Below are 13427 nucleotides of genomic sequence, written 5' to 3'. Positions count from 1 at the left end.
TCATCCACCTTGCTACTAATTTCCTCAAAGAACTCTTAATAGTCAAACATGATTTTCCTTTCCCAAAATCATGTTAGTTCTGCCTGATTGCATTATGTTTTTTAAATGTCCTGCTATTGCCTCCTTTTTTTATAATAAACATTTCATTGAGGTATTTTTGGTTTTACAACAAAATAAACAATGTGCATGAATTTATAAACATGGAGCAAAAGCCGTCTTCCTCCCTTACAGGCACCACCTTTATTTGACCCTCTCAAGGCAAACTTGATTTTCTCCAAACAGAGCAAGCTAGCCATGTCAGATAGCCAGGTATCTGACTTTGGGGGCTTTGAGTCCCTCCAAACTAATCATATCCGTCTCTGGGCTACCAGGGAAGCGAAGGCCAGAAAGTCTGCCCTTTTCTCCTCCTGGATTCCCGGATCTTCCGACACCCCGAAAATCGCCACCTCTGGACTCGGTGCCACTCTTGTTTTCAACACCGTGGACATGACATCTGCAAACTCCTGCCAGAATCCCCTAAGGTTTGGACATGTCCAGAACATGTGGACATGGTTCGCTGGTCCTCCAGCACACTTCAGACTTCTGCACCAAAGAATCTGCTCATCCGGGCCACTGTCATGTGAGCCCGGCGAATGACCTTGAACTGTATCAGGCTGAGCCTGGCACATGTTGTGGATGCGTTGACTCTACTCAAGCGCGTCGCCCAGAGACCATCCCCTATTTCTCCGTCCAACTCCACTTCCCACTTGCGCTTCAGCTCCTCCGTTTGCGTCCCCTCTGACCCCATGAGATCCCTGTAGATGTCGGAGACCTTCCCTTCTCCAACCCACACTCTGGAAACGGGCAGCACGGTAGCATAGTGGTTAGCACTATGGCTTCACAGTGCCAGGGACCCAGGTTCGATTCCCGCTTGGGTCACTGTCTGTGTGGAATGTGCACGTTCTCCCCGTGTTTGTGTGGGTTTCTTCCAGGTGCTCCGGTTTCCTCTCTCAGTCCAAAGATGTGCAGGTTAGGTGGATTGACCATGCTAAATTGCACTTAGGTTAGATGGGGTTGCAGGGTTACGGGGATAGGGTGGAGGTGTGGGCTGAAGTAGGGTGCTCTTTCCAATAGCCGGTGCAGACTCGATGGGCCAAATGGCCTCCTTCTGCACTGCAAATGCTATGAAACTACCCTGTCCTGTATCCTCCTTGGTGGTATGAGCGGGAAGCTTGAAACCTGCCTACGTAAGAAGTCCCGCACCTGCAGGTATCTAAACTCCTTTCCCCTCGCCAATCCAAATTTTTCCTCCAGCTCCCTCAGGCTAGGAAAGCTCCCCTCCATAAACACATCTCCCATCCTCTCAATCCCTGCTCTCTGCCATCTCCGGACCCCCCCCCCCCCCTCATCCTTCCCAGGGGCAGCACGGTAGCATGGTGGTTAGCGTCAATGCTTCACAGCTCCAGGGTCCCAGGTTCGATTCCCGGCTGGGTCACTGTCTGTGCGGAGTCTGCACGTCCTCCCCGTGTGTGCGTGGGTTTCCTCCGGGTGCTCCGGTTTCCTCCCACAGTCCAAAGATGTGCGGGTTAGGTGGATTGGCCATGCTAAATTGCCCGTAGTGTCCTAAAAAGTAAGGTTAAGGGGGGGTTGTTGGGTTACGGGTATAGGGTGGATACGTGGGGGTTTGAGTAGGGTGATCATTGCTCGGCACAACATCGAGGGCCGAAGGGCCTGTTCTGTGCTGTACTGTTCTATGTTCTATTATTACAGATTGCAGACCAGACCGATGCTCCCTCCACTCCCACATGTCTCCTCCATTGTCCCCAGACTCTCAGGGCTGGGGGCTGGTGGAGTACCGTGCCGGCGGGAATGGCACGGGCGCCGTTATCAACGCCCACAAACTGGTGCTGTTGCATAAAGCCGCCTCCATATGCTCTCATGCCAATCCCCCCACCCCCCTCCCTCCCCCCCACCACCTACTTCCTGATATTTGCCGCCCAGTAGTAATTACTGAAGTTTGGCAGCGCCAGCCCGCCCTCTCCCCGGCTCCGCTCAAGCAACCCCTTTTTTACTCGCAGGGTCTTGCCTGCTCAAACAAAGCCAGTGATCACTTTGTTGACCCGTTTAAAAAATGGACCACGGATGGGGAGACACTGAAACACAAACAGGAATCTCGGGCGGACCATCATCTTCACCATCTGGACCCTCCCAGCTAGTGACAATGGGAGCGCGTCTCACCTCCAAAAATCGTCCTTCATTTGGTCTACTAGCCAGGCCAAATTTAGCTTGCGCCACCATTCCCATTCCCGCGCCACTTGGATGCCTAGGTATCGAAAGCTTCCCCCTAGTATTCTAAACGGCAGTTCCCCCAGTTGCCTTTGCTGTCCCCTTGCCCGGACCACAAACATCTCACTTTTCCCCATATTTAGTTTATACCCCGAAACCCGGCCAGATTTCCCCAGAATCCTCATGATTTCTTCCATCCCCTCTGCTGGGTCCGATACATACAGGAGCAGGTCGTCTGCATAAAGCGAGACTCTGTGTACCAAACCCCACCCCTGACCACCCCCTTGAAGCTCTCAGTGCAATTGCCAGCGGCTCTATGGCTAACGTGAACAACAGTGGGGAGAGAGGGCATCCCTGTCTCATCCCCTGGTGCAGTTTAAAATAATCCGATGTTGTCCTATTCGTCCGTACGCTCGCCACAGGAGCCTGATACAGCAACCTGACCCAGTCAATAAAGCCCCGCCCAAATCTGAACCGTCCCAGCACCTCGCACAGATATTCCCATTCTACGCAATCAAAAGCCTTCTCTCCGTCCATTGCGACCACTACCTCCACTTCCCTATCTTCCATTATGATCACGTTGGACAACCTTCTTACATTGGCCACCAATTATCTTCCCTTAACAAACCCCGTCTGGTCCTCCCCAATAACGTTCCGCACACAGTCATCACTCCTAGAGGACAAAATTTTGGCCAGCAATTTGGCGTCCACATTCAATAGGGATATCGGCCTGTAGGACCCACACAGCTCCGGGTTCTTGACCCGCTTCAGGATCAGCAAAATCGTGGCCTGTGACATCATCAGGGGGAAGCACCTCACGCTCCCTTGCCTCATTGAATGTCCTCATCAACAGCGGCCCCAATATCCCAGAGAACCTTTTATAGAACTCCACTGGGTACCCGTCCGGCCCCGGGGCTTTACACGACTGCATGGCCTTCAGACCCTCTGCTATCTCTTCCATCCCGATCATGGTCCCAAGCCCTTCTACCAGCTCCCCGTCCACCTTCGGAAAATTCAGCCCTCCGAGGAAGTGCCTTATCCCATCCGGCCCAGTTGGGGGTTCCGACCTATACAGCCTACTGTAGAAATCCCTAAATGCCTTATTCACCCTTGCTGAGTCTCTAACCAGGTTCCCGTCCCCATCCTTTACTTTCCCTATCTCCCCGGCTGCCTCCCTCTTTCTAAGCTGCTGTGCAAGCATTCTGCTGGCCTTCTCTCCATGTTCATAAATCGTCCTCCCTCGCCTTTCTCAGCTGCTCTACTGCCCTCCCTGTGGTTAACAAGCTGAACTCTGCCTGTAGCCTCCATCGTTCCCTTAAAAGCCCTGCCCCTGGGGTCTCCGCATACTTCCTGTCGATCTGTAATATCTACTTTACCAGTTGGTCCGTCTCTGCCCTGTCTGCCTTCTCCCCGTGGGCCTGTATCGAGATCAGCTCCCCTCTAACCACCGCCTTCAATGCCTCCCAGACCACTGCTGCCGAAACTTCCCCCGTGTCGTTGACTTCCAGGTAGTTCTGAATACATTTCCTCAGCCGCCCGCAAACCTCTTCGTCAGCTAAAAGTCCCACGTCTAACCTCCAGTGTGGGCGCTGGTTACTGTCTTTACTAACCTGTAGGTCAACCCAGTGCGGGGCATGGTCTGAGATTGTGATCGCCGAGTACCCAGTGTCCACCACCCCCGTCAGTAGAGTCCTGCTCAAAGTTAAAAAAATCAATCCGGGAGTAGACTTTATGCACGTGTGAGTAGAGAGCTCCTTCACTCTCGACTGCCCAAATCTCCAGGGGTCCACTCCCCCATCTGCTCCATGAACCCTTTAAGTTTCATTGCCATTGCTGAAACCCTGCCAATTTTTGAGCTTGACCGGTCTAAACCAGAGTCAATAACTGTGTTGAAGTCCCCTCCCATGACCAATTTATGCGAATCCAGGTCTGGTATCTTCCCCAGCATTCTCTTTATAAACTCCACATCATCCTAATTTGGCGCATACACATTTACTAGTACCACCTGCACCCCCTCCAAATTCTCATTGACCATAATGTATAGACCTCCCTCATCCAAAACCATTCTTGCCATCTCAAACACCATTCACTTGTTGATCAGGATCGTGACCCCTCCAGTCTTTGAGTCTAGGCCCGAGTGGAAAACCTGTCCGACCCATACCTTCCTTAATCTAATCTGGTCAGCTACTCTAAGGTGCGTCTCCTGTAGCATTACCATGTCCGCCTTCAGTCCCCTCAAATGTGCGAACACGCGTGCCCTTTTGACCACCCCATTTAGCCCTTGTACATTCCAAGTGATCAGCCTAGTTGGGGGGCTCACCCCCCCCCCCCCTTTGCTGATCAGCCATCCCCTTTCTTGGGCAATCTACAGCCCGCGCCCCACGCCTCCACCGGCCCGCCCCCAGGCAGCCTCCGCCCCTCCCGACCTCCTCTTTGTCCCTTAGCAAAAATCCCTCCCTCGTCAACAGAATATTTCCCCCCCTCCTCCCCTAGTAACAGCACAAAGTAAATCGACCCCTTTGATAAGCCTAACATCTGCTCACCTCCCACTGCGCTTCTGTGAGCTAGCCCGCCCAGATAGCTTGGTGGCTCCCGCCCCTGGTGCCAGACATTCCCCCACCTATTGTTCCCTCCCCACCGCTCATACACACATATTCAAATGAAAGACAATCCCAACACAATTACCCGACAAAAAAAACGCTAAACAAAGAAAAGATCAAGCAAAAGATCCAGCATCTAACAAATACACCTCCATCCCCCAACAGTGCAAATGTAGAACTTACTCAGTTCTGCAACTGACCCCAAATCAATACAGAAGACATTACAAATAACGTCCACAGTACGAAAAACAAGAAACTTTTTTCAACATGAATGTTGCAGCAAAAGTTCAAAGTTCTCAGTCGGCCACCAGTCCTTTCCTTTTTGCGAAGTCCAGCGCATTCTCAGGCGACTCGAAACAAAAATGTTGCTCCTCATACGTGACCCAGAGAAGGGTCGACCTTATCTGGTTGAACCTCGCTCTTCTCCTGGCCACCTCCGCACTCAGGTCCTGATAGATCCGCAGGATACTCTTCTCCCATTTACAGCTCCATGTCTGCTTGGCCCACTGTAAAATACGCTCCTTGTCCAAATACCTATGGAATCTCACCCTCCCTTGGGGGGGGGGGGGAATCTCCCATTCGCGTCTTCCTTGCGAGCGCTCTGTGAACCCTGTCCACCTCCAAGGTTTGGGAGAATGTCCCCTCCCCCAGACGTTCTCAAACATGCCCGCTATGTATGCCCCACCGTTCGCTCCTTTGGACCCCTTCGGGAGCCCAACGATTCTCAAGTTCTGCCGGCAGGACCTATTCTCCAGATCCTCCACCTTCTCCAGGAGGTCTCTCAGCAGCCCCACTTCCATCTCCACCGCAGTTTAATAATCCTCCTGGTCAGCCAGTGCCTTCTGTATTTTCTGGATCGCCCGATCTTGGGCATCCAATCCAAGCTCTAGCCGCGCAATTGACTCTTTAATCAGGTCCAAGCAGTCCTGCTTCTGTTTGGCGTAGCCCTCCTGGATAACTTGCATCAACTGCTCCGTTGACCACTGGGTCGACAAGCCAGAGCTCCGGTCATCCGCCATGCTGTCTCCTGCTGCAACTTCAGCCCAAGCCTTCTCTGTCCATCTGTGTTGCCGTTTTTTACCTGCTATAAATATGGCAATCAATAAGGTTGCCCTTCTTTCTTTTGATATCGATATTATATTGCTCAGAGTCGCCAGGTATCAAATGATACCACCCACAAGATTCATGAAATTAAAAATGAAAATTGCTTATCGTCACGAGTAGACTTCAATGAATTTACTGTGAAAAGCCCCTAGTCGCCACATTCCGGCACCTGTCCAGGGAGGCAGGTACGGGAATTGAACCGTGCTGCTGGCCTGCTTGGTCTGCTTTCAAAGCCAGCGATTTAGCCGAGTGAGCTAAACAGCTCGTTCAATCGGTTCAACCGGATACCGATCAAAGAGCCAAACACCAGTTAGTTAGTTCAAGATCAATGGTACTTTATTTACACTCACAATTATCATGCATTATAAGCACTACTAGTTAAACTACACCTATCAACTATAACAACCTGGCTTAGGTCAGAGGAACAGTGGCCTTTGTTCGAATCTGGATCTACTGGGTCTGGAGAAGTAACTGCTGCTCAGCTGGGCTCATCCGTCTGGTAGCGGGCATTGAACTTGAATTTGCTTCTGGTGGTGCTGCACTTGGAGGTGGACGTTGCCGGAGCGCCAGGTCCAAGAGAGTTTGAACGCATGGCGGTCTCTCTCTTTATCCTTGGGGAGTATCGCGCTCTTTTGGGCGGTCCTTCGGTTTGGACCCCATTAATTGGGTAGTTCTTGATCACTGTATTTGATTTGAGCCAATAAAGGGACGGGTGCTTTGATGGCCGGGCGTATCTTAAGTGGTCATTGATCCTGTTGTTGATGCTTCCCAAGTACAGGGAGTGGCGCCGAAATGTCTGGAATTGTATCAGTTACTCAAGTATCAGTCTTTTAGGGCAGCACAGTGGCCTAGTGGTTAGCACAACCGCCTCACGGCGCTGAGGTCCCAGGTTCGATCCCGGCTCTGGGTCACTGTCTGTGTGGAGTTTGCACATTCTCCCCGTGTCTGCGTGGGTTTCACCCCCACAACCCAAAAATGTGCAGAGTAGGTGGATTGGCCATGCTAAATTGCCCCTTAATTGGAAAAAATAATTGGGTAATCTAAATTGAAAAAAAAAAAAGTATCAGTCTTTTGTCTTACGGAAATGGGCCATCAAAATGCTAATCGGTTGGGGGTTTCGATGCTGTCTGGATTCTTCGCTCACAAATATACATTCAGGCTCTGAGCCTGCCTGAACCTTACATTGTCCACATTTCCCGTTATGCTTTGCGGCCGTCCATGTTTCTTATTGTAAGTGGCCATCCCAGATAGCTACATCTGTTTCTGCCTTTGCGAGAACTTCTAGTCCCCGTCTCCATGCACCGATGTGGGAATCCAGAACATAATTGCCTCTATCATCGGTTTTCCAAATCAAGACCAGTAAAAAAATCGGGGGGAAAGGTCCAAAAGTCTGACCAGAGCAGGAGCCACCAAATGTGCAACTTACTCCTTCATAGCCGCCACCGGAAGTCCCACTATTACCTCCTTAATAATAGATTTTACCATTTTCCCCATGACAGATGTTGGGCTAACTGACCTATTGTTTTCTAATTTTGGTTTCCCTCCTTTCTTGAATAGAGGAGTCATATTTGCAATTTTCCTATCCACTGGGACCTTTCCGGAATCTCGGGAATTTTGGAAGATCACAACCAATGCATGTATCTCTGCAGCCACTTATTTTGGCCGATAGGATGCAGACTATCAGGTCCCAGGAGATGTATCAGTCTTTGTTCTCATAGTTTTCCTAATACCTTATCCCAAATGATTGAGATTGTTTTAAGTTCCTCCCTCCTTTCTACCTCTTGATTTTCAAGGAATCCTCGTCCATAAATTCTGCATCATGTTTGACAAAGATGTGGCTAGTTCAAGTTGGGTGCAGAACAGATTTTCACCAGACTTCCACATTTTTGATCCTAATGATAAATTGTGATTCAGGGATGAACATGTTAAACCCCTTGGACTTTGTGCTTAATTCTGACCGGATGTAACTGTACTGAAGCACCGCAGAATGCAACATGACCAATATGTATAGTTTGAAAAGAATTGTACTGTAACGAAATATTGAAATGTATGAAATGTTCTCATTACGGAATTGAGGTTCCTCAGAGTGCATCGTAACCGCGGGAGATGCAATAACAATTTGAAATATTTTTGTAATGTGTCGTACAGAGATATAATGAATATCCCATTGGTTGTGATTCACCCAAGAAATGTGGGTATCATTTTGGAGGAGTTTGGCGGGGTGTTTCCTGCTGTTTTTTTGGGTGAGATTCAGACCTGGATTCACCCACACTTGTCATTTTTTGGGGGTATTTATCCCCGGTCTAGCCCACGCTTAGAATTTTTTTCAACAGGGGGAGCTGAACTCGCCGGCGAGACCAGCTCCTCAGAGATCGAGGCTCCATTTTGAAAGGGTGCCTCAGTCTCAAAGTGAGCTTGAGGGTTCCCCACTCCCCACCCATGGATAATGCATACATTATTCCCCTGCATACATCGACATTATCCCCTCCCCCCAAGTAATGACGCCCCACTATGGGATCGCTGACGGCCCTCCCACCCACACCCCACTATGGGGTTGTTGAGGGTCAACCCCCCCCCCCCCCCCCCCCCCTTTCAGGACCCCCTTAACTTCCCCCAATCTTTGATGCCCCTTTATACCCCTTCTTCACTCCACCTTTCATGGACATGGTCTCCCTCAGGCCCTACCCTTGCAGTGCCAACCTGGCAGCAGTGTCAACCAGGCACCCTGGTAATGCCAGGTTGACACTAACAGAGTACCCAAGTGCCAGGGTACTGCCCTGCCCTCAAGCACCCCAGGGCTCTAATGGCCTACAAGAACCCCGGAGGGCCATCACCACTAGTCTTGCCTTGTGGAGACCAGTACTAATTACACCCCCCCCCCCCCCCCAAACCCAGGGTGAGGCTTTGCTGGAGCGGCCGGTGACTACTGGACGCCATGAGAATGTGGCCTCAAGTAGGCTGTGCATATTTAAATGCTTGTTTCATTATAATTATCTGGATCACACCCAGCGAGAGCGTGATCTAGATCACCCTAGGCACTGCAGGTCAGGTGACATGCGCAAGGTTTCACACATGGCGCGAAGTCCAATTTGGGCCTATCCCATGATGTACCCGGCCTGCTTGGATCAGTGCCGAGCGCAAAGCGGTGGAAAAATTGGGCCCTATATTTTTGCAAAAAATAAGGGTCATTTTAAAAAAAAACTACAATCTTTCCAACCACAGCCCGAACAATGACAACACTTTTAGAAGCCAAACTGATTAGATGTTGAATTTTCCCAAGAAATCCCAAGCAAGTAAACCTGCTTCAGAGCAACTTATCCTAATGCAGACAATGCGGGGCTAATGCTTGTTGTACTCCAATGACAAAACAGGTGAAAGCACATGTTACGCTGGATACCGATGAATCTATGCCATATTTGCATTCCCTCCAGGTCTGGGTGCTTCAGTCTAGTTGAGGGCAGGGGTTGGAATTAGCAGAACTTTCCTGCAATGTAGTGACCTCACACTTTGAAAATATAAAATAAAGCTCAATTCCAAAAATAAACTTGCTTCAAGTGTTCATGGATGAATCAGTCATCCTTTATTAGTTGAAGACTTCGGTCCACAAATGATGCACCATAATGGACAGGGAAGCGGTTAATCCAGGCTGGGAGGACACCATTTACCTGACTGATAAATTCTGATTCAGGAAAGAGGGCATTTCATCCATCTTCTCCCCTTAATAATTATGAGAGTGCCTTTGAAACAGCTTGGGCTGGCAAGTAGCAAGTAACATTCACACCACTCAAGTGCCAGGCAATGACCATCTCTAAAAAGAGAGAATCTAACCTTGATATTTAATGGCATTGCCATATCCTCCACCATCAACATCCTGGGGATTACCATTGAGCAGAAACTGAACTAGCCATATTAATATCATAGCTACAAGAGCAGGACAATGGCTAGGAATCCTGCGGTACAAATATTCATTCCCTCCACCACCGATGAACAGTAGTAGCAGTGTGAACTGTCTACAAATGCAGTGCAGGAACTCACTAAATCTCCTTAGACAGCATCTTCCAAAACCATGCCCACTACCACCTAAAAAAAAAGACAAGGACAGCAGAAACATGGAAACAGCACCTCCTGGAACTTGCCCTCTAAACCATTCACCATCCTGACGTGCAAATATATTGCCGTTGCTGTGTCAAAATCCTGGAATTTCCCTCTAACAGCACCATGTTGCATCTACACCAGAGTTTTTCCAAAGTGCAGGTCTTGACCAGCGAGTGGTTGTCAGGAGAGTTGTGGAGTGAATAGTCATGCCGTTCCTGCGATGTTCCCGAACGCGGGAGAAGCACCAAATCTGGTGCCAATTTCAAGGTCTCTGTCAGTCAGGTAAATGTGAACTGCGGTAAAGTCCTAAAGGGGTGGTAACTGGAAGAGTGCTATTATTGAGTAGTATTCATTCACTCTTGGTGAAGGCATGCTGCGGAGCTGATGTTTAGTTGGAGACTGAGGTTAAAGAGAGCAGCCCCTTCAATCACTGTTCATTTTGATTTGATTTATTATTGTCACATGTATTAGTATACAGTGAAAAGTATTGTTTCTTGCATGCTGTACAAACAATGCATACCATACATGAGGAAGGAAGGAGAGAGTGCAGAATATAATGTTACAGATATAGCAAGATGTAGACAAAAGATCAACTTAATACGAGGTAGGTCCATTCAAAAGTCTGATGGCAGTAGGGAAGAAGCTGTTCTTGAGTTGGTTGGTACGTGACCTCAAACTTGGTATCTTTTTCCTGACGGAAGGTGGAGGAGAGTATGTCCCGGGTGCGTGAAGTTGGTGAGTCGTAGGTGACATGCCAAATTTCCTGAGTCTTCTGAGAAAGTAGCCGTTGGTGGGCTTTCCTAACTATAGTTTCGGCATGGGGGGACCAGGACAGGTTGTTAGTGATCTGGACACCTCAGAACTTGAAGCTCTCAACCCTTTCAACTTTGCTCCCTTTGATATAGACAGGGGCATGTTCTCCACTACGCTTCCTGAGACAATCTCCTTTGTTTTGTTGACATTGAGGGAGAGATTATTGTCATCACACCAGTTCACCAGATTCTCTATCTCATTCCTATACTCTGTCTTGTCATTGTTTGAAATCCGACCCACTGCTATGGTGTCATCAGCAAATTTGAAAATCGAGTTGGCGGGGAATTTGGCCACAGTCATAGGTGTACAAGTATAGTAGGGTATAGTTCATCATGTCAGCTCAGACCCTCTGCGGCATTGCCCCCATTTGCAACGTGTAATTGGATCTCACACCACCCCAAGATGCAGAGGCTTTTACCCTGTTGCGTTGCCCCACAGCTGTGCACCTCAACACACGTTTTATTGTCAACTGAGCACAAATATCATGATGGAAGAAGAAGAAAGTATCAAACGCTAAACAACAAAGAATTGCTCACAGAGGCGACACCGGCTCTGTTTTCTTTATTTACAGCAGGGGCAGCCAGAAAAAGAGCAGGTCACAAAAGCCAAACAAACGACACATTGGGTGATGCTTCAACAGTTGCTAAAGTTGCAAAACAATGTCAGTACCAATGAAGTCTTTATTTATAGATGAATGGAAGAAATTGAAAGCAGAATCAATAAAACTCATTTTGAAGTAAGCACGATGGAAAAACATAGTAAGTAGGTGCAGGAGTAGGCTATTCAGTCCTTCGAGCTTGCACCACCATTCAATATGAACATGCAAATTCAGAATTCCATTCCCGCTTTATCTCCATACTGCTTAATCCCTTACCTGCAAGGACCATGTCCAGCTCCCTCTTGAATATATCCAACGACCTGGCCCCAACAGTTTTCTGCCGTAGAGAATTCCACAAGTTCACAACTCTCTGAGAGACGTTCTTCCTCATCTCAGTCCTCGAACACCACGGGCAATTTAGTATAGAAAATCCACCGAACATGCACATCTTTGGACTGTGGGATAAACTGGAGCACCCGGAAGAAACCCACGCAGGCACAGGGACAATATGCAGACTCCGCACAGAAACCCAAGCCAGGGATCAAACCTGGGACCCTGGAGCTGTGAAGCAACTGTGCTAACTACTGTGCTACCGTGCTGGCCAAAGATCATCCATATGAAAATATGATACATCTCCTTTCTTACCTGAGAGACAATCAGATTTATCCTGGGGAACATTTAATGCACAGCATTCATTCATTGTTTGAGAGATATTTAGTTACAGTTCCATTTTTAAAAGTTAGTTTGCAGTTTGTTGCTGACTTTCAATGTATATTTGAATGTTGGATTAGGTGCAATAAAAAGGGCAGCACAGTGATTTGCACTGCTGCCTCACAGTGCCAGGGATCTGGGGCTGATTCTGACCTTGGGTGGCTGTGTGGAGTTTGCACTTTCTCCCCATGTTTGCGTGGGTTTCCTCCAGGTGCTGCGGTTTCGTTATGGGAGTGTCCGTTTAAGAAAGGTTTTTGTCTTATCACGTGGCTTTAGTAATGTCATTGTGTGGGTGGAGCTGGGCAGTGGCTCTGTAAGCTGTTTTTTGGTTTTGCATTCATATTTGATTGGTATGGACTCAGACAAGAGAAAGAAGTGCTTTGGCCTGTCTCTCTCTAATTTTGTTTTAAATATTTATTCTAGTAAAAATCTATTGATTAAAGCTGCCTGCTGTTTTGGTAACTTGAAAGATATAGTTTTCTTTCCGGAAGAGCTCAAACCTGCTGGTGAGACAGGGTCAGAATCTCAGGGAAAGCAAGTCTTATTCAAGTGAGATTGCAGAGTGCTGGGCCATGCCCTTGAAAAGGGTTTTTTGGTTTATGGGATTTTGTTTTTGAATTGGAACAGTTATGGGGGAATTCATTAAGTGTTATACATAGATTACTGTAACTGTGGGGTATCTTTATGTTTGTAATTGATAAAATTCTTGCTGTGTGTTTATATAAATGTTAACTAAGTTCTTAGAATAAAGCTTGTTTTGATGCAAGTGCCCAGGGACTGTTGAATCACATCTCAAGTGAAGGCTCTTGTGCTCATACTTGCCAAATTCAAACAAAAGTTATAGGTTAGGTGAACACCATAATACACTTTGGTGTTTTTAAACCATGACCCATAACACCTCACACAGTCAAAAGATATGCAGGTTAGGTGGCTTGACTATGCTTACTTTGCCCCTTAATGGCAAAAGGTTAGGTGGTATTAAGGGGATAGGGTGGGGGAGTGGCCCTAGGTAGGATGCTCAGAGGATCAGTGCAAATTCGATGAGCTGAATGGCCTCATTCTGCACTGTAGGGATTCTATGAACAGCCGCTACCAGCTTTTAAATTGAGAATGGCGGCCAATGCTACCTTTTAAACGGAAATCAATGAGGCTGTGTGTAGTCTTCCAGCCAGAAGCAGCAGCAGAGAGCAATTCATGCGCCCTGCATGCACACTTGATATCAAGCTCCTGTTTTTGTAAAT

The 13427-nt window shown here is 48.2% G+C and overlaps 1 long non-coding RNA gene across 2 annotated transcripts in view; it reads right to left on the bottom strand.

Moving 5' to 3' along the window:
• The window catches only part of LOC119963045, a 53809-nt gene that overhangs the window by 32234 nt on the left and 8148 nt on the right, over window positions 1-13427 (bottom strand). The window contains exon 2 of one of the 2 annotated variants that reach the window (XR_005460018.1): window positions 11752-11873. This is a non-coding gene — a long non-coding RNA (uncharacterized LOC119963045). Of the gene's footprint in view, window positions 1-11751; window positions 12801-13427 lie in introns of those variants that run through there. The other variant, XR_005460017.1, reaches the window with a different exon arrangement.

This window comes from Scyliorhinus canicula, chromosome 3 (assembly GCF_902713615.1).
Source record: "Scyliorhinus canicula chromosome 3, sScyCan1.1, whole genome shotgun sequence".
In the NCBI taxonomy this organism is placed as follows: Eukaryota; Metazoa; Chordata; class Chondrichthyes; order Carcharhiniformes; family Scyliorhinidae; genus Scyliorhinus; species Scyliorhinus canicula.
Note: the sequence above shows the minus strand (reverse complement) of the source record. Positions and strands in the feature narration are given on the sequence as shown.